At 38.0% G+C, this 3,550-nt stretch overlaps 1 pseudogene; it reads left to right on the top strand.

Annotated features, from left to right (window-relative positions):
- The first annotated feature begins 371 nt into the window (after nt 1–371).
- On the top strand, nt 372–1,793 carry LOC126724298 (germin-like protein subfamily 1 member 7; annotated as a pseudogene).
- Nucleotides 1,794–3,550: the final 1,757 nt, after the last annotated feature.

Below are 3,550 nucleotides of genomic sequence, written 5' to 3'. Positions count from 1 at the left end.
TCTATTTCAAAGATACTTTCAACATAAACTTTAGTTGTGGGTTGCCCAAAGCAACGTTAAAACTTCAAAATGGCATTGAAGAGGTCCAATTTGATTGCTTTTAGCAAATACATAGGCTCCTTACTTCTCTTTTTAATATTGTACAAGCTCTTTTTTCTTAAATAAATTTCTGCCATTTTTGAATAAACAAACATATACGACTAGTAGTGGTTAAAGAATGGATAACCCATTAAATAAAAATTTGTGATTAAGGTTGAATAATTGCCAAGTCTTATATGCTCTGTTTATTAAAAATCAATTGACCAGTTCACTGACTCCTATCTATAAATACACATATCCCCATATGCTATGCTTCCCACCCCTCACCAAAGCAAGAATACGCAGAGTACTCTACTAGAATCTCAAATATGAAGAAAGTTGTTTCTTACCTTGTAACTGCGGCCCTTTTGGCTTTGGCATCCTCCCTTGCTTCTGCCTATGACCCTAGTCCTTTGTAAGACTTTTGTGTTGCAATTAACAACACCAATTCTGCTGGTACGTACATAATCTTGTTATTATTAGCTGTAGTAGTATTATTATCACTTTCTTTTGAAATCATTAAAAGTTCTATTCATTGATGAATTTATGCCCGCCAGTTATATCATCTCTATCACATTTTTTTCCCCTACATGACATGTTGTCAATTGTTACAGAACTGTCTAATTTATGACAATAATAAACTTTTCTTTGTGCAGTTTTCGTGAATGGAAAATTTTGCAAGGACCCAACACTTGTCACAGCCAATGATTTTTTCTTCTCTGGACTCAATATTCCTGGAAACACAACTGCAAATAAAGTCGGATCAAGTGTCAATCTTATGAACGTCGATAAATTACCAGGTCTCAACACTCTAGGCATATCTTTGGCTCGCCTTGACTTTGCACCATATGGTTTGAATCCACCTCACACTCACCCTCGAGGCACTGAACTTTTGGTAGTCATAGAGGGTACTCTCTTAGTTGGATTTGTCACATCCAATCCAAACAAACTCTTCACCAAAGTTCTTCTGAATTTTCTATTTTACTTTAATCAATTTCGATTTTCTAACGATCATTTTCTCACTTACAAAGAAATTTTCTCTCTCTAAAGAAAGAGTTTTCTCTCTGCACACTCTGTTCAATGACAGCCATGTTGATTTATAAGCAAGCCTTAGGTGAACACAAAGTTTAATCCATGGTTTTCTCTTATTGTTTTTTCTTTGATATTGCCCAAAACACACACAAAAAAAATAATGGAGACTGAAATGGGCTTTAAATTGAAATTGAAAGTTCAAATAGTGTATAAAACACCCTTGAACGTTTAGACCCCCAAATACAAAATAACCAATTCAAGCTTTATGACAAACAACTAGTGTGTGGAAAATGAACACAAGCTATAAGCAGAATTGGTAATCAATCTAAGCCAATAAAAATTACATCCACAGTAGATAATAAAAGGCAAAGATAAAGGGAAGGAAGATGCAAACACAAGGACAACACACGATGTGTTATCAAAGAGGAAACCGAAGCCCTCGGCGTAAAACCTCTCCACCGCCCTCCAAGCGGTAAGTAATCCACTAGAAAATGTAATTGGGATACATGAACAGCAATAGACCCTCCAAGCCTAATCTATCCAGTGTACCTAAGCCCTCTAAGTTTCTTACACCAACGAGGTTGCGCTGAACCTATTTCTTTTCTAGCTTCCTGGATTCCGCTACTTGACCATAGCATCAACCAATGTAGATTGGTTCCTTCCTAACTGCTTCCCAGAACACCAAACAGCCATCTCACAGTAATGGATATGGTGAGAAAATATTTTGGTAAAAAGACCTCTCAAGGGTTTAACAATGGAGAGGAAGAGAGTTGAGGAATTTGAAAAATCTCTTATGTGAAGATTGTGGATGAATCAATCTTGTATAACACTAGGGTTTCTCTCAAAATTCTCTCTGGAAGCTCTCTTTCTTTTGTGGGTATAAGGGGTATTTATACTGGGGTGAGAATGGAATGTGAAGAGTCAGGTTTTTCAAAACAGGGCTGGCTCGTGGCTTGGCCTCGCGGCTTGACTGAGTCGTGAGATCCAGTTGCGAGATAACAGAATGGTTAGATGTCCTATTTTGTCCTGTAGTGCTACAGCTAGCATGACGCTTCAACTTCTGGCATGCTTGGCACGTATGCTGCTTCTGGCGGCTTGAAGCCGCGAGTCACCCACAAGATCAAGTTGCGAGTCTCTGTTTTCTTGCACACTCTTAAGCATTTCAACACTCTATCTCACTCATTACCCTTACAACAATCTCACCTAAATATAGGGTTACTAAATGTTGAAATACAAGAAAATTTGGCCTAGAATAAAGCCAACAAGATGATTGATTAAATTCAACCTTACAGAAACAATTTCATAACTTTGGATCTTTAATTGATCAATTTAAAGACTTGAGACCTAATCTAAAACATGGTATACATTATGGGTTTTGTATGTAATTTTCTCCTTATTATTTTGCATGTAGAATACTACTAATTCTTTAATTAATTTAAAAGTTGTTTTAAAAAAATTAAGTAGAAAGTTCAACAATTCATTTGTGAAAAAGCATTATATCTTTCACATTTCTACCCCAGCATAAGTATGGTGATGGTAATAGAGAGAATTTTGTATTGCCGAAAGCTATCCACGGCAACCAAATGAGTTTCGGCTAAAATTTTGTGCATGGTGATGGTGATAGAGAAAATTTAATTACATAAAAGACCCAAAATTTACCATATTTCAAATTTGATCCTATATTGCCAATTTTGTGAATTAAAATCTCAAATTCATGAAATTGTTTCAATTTAAGGTCCTTGTTGTAAGGTTGAATTTATTCAACCATCTAATTGGCTTTATTTCGTGCCAAATTTGCTTGTAATTCAGCATTTAGTAACCCTGTATTTAGGTGGGTTTGTTGTAAGGGTAGTGAGTGAGATAGAGTGAAGATTGCTCAAGAGTGTGCAAGAAAACAGAGTGTCGCGGCTGGGACTCGCGGGTGGACTCGCGGCTGCAAGCCGCCAGAAGATGCACACGTGCCAAGCATGCTGGAAGATGAACAGTCATGCTAGCTGGAGCACTACAGGAAAAAACAGGACAACTGGCCATACGGTTATCTCGCGACTGGATATCGCGACTTGGTCAAGCCGCGAGGTCAAGCCGCGAGCCACCCCTGTTTTGCCAAAACCTGACGTTTCACATTCCTCTCCACTCTAGTATAAATACCCCTTTAACCCACGATTGAAAGAGAGCTTCCAGAGAGAATTTTGAGAGAGAAACCCTAAAGAAAAACAAGATTGTTTCACACACAATCCCTACCTTAGAGTCTCATCATATTCCTCAACTCTCTTCCTCTCCATTGTCAAATCCTTGAGAGGCATTATACCAAACCTAGTTCTCACCATCATCATCTCTGTGAGACAGTCGTTTGGAGTTCTGGGAAGCAGTTAGGAAGGAGCCAAGAAAAGAAAAAGGTTCGGCGCAACCTCGTTGGAGCAAGAAGCTTGGAGGGCTTAGG

The sequence above is a fragment of the Quercus robur genome, chromosome 1 (assembly GCF_932294415.1).
Source record: "Quercus robur chromosome 1, dhQueRobu3.1, whole genome shotgun sequence".
In the NCBI taxonomy this organism is placed as follows: domain Eukaryota; kingdom Viridiplantae; phylum Streptophyta; class Magnoliopsida; order Fagales; family Fagaceae; genus Quercus; species Quercus robur.
Note: the sequence above shows the minus strand (reverse complement) of the source record. Positions and strands in the feature narration are given on the sequence as shown.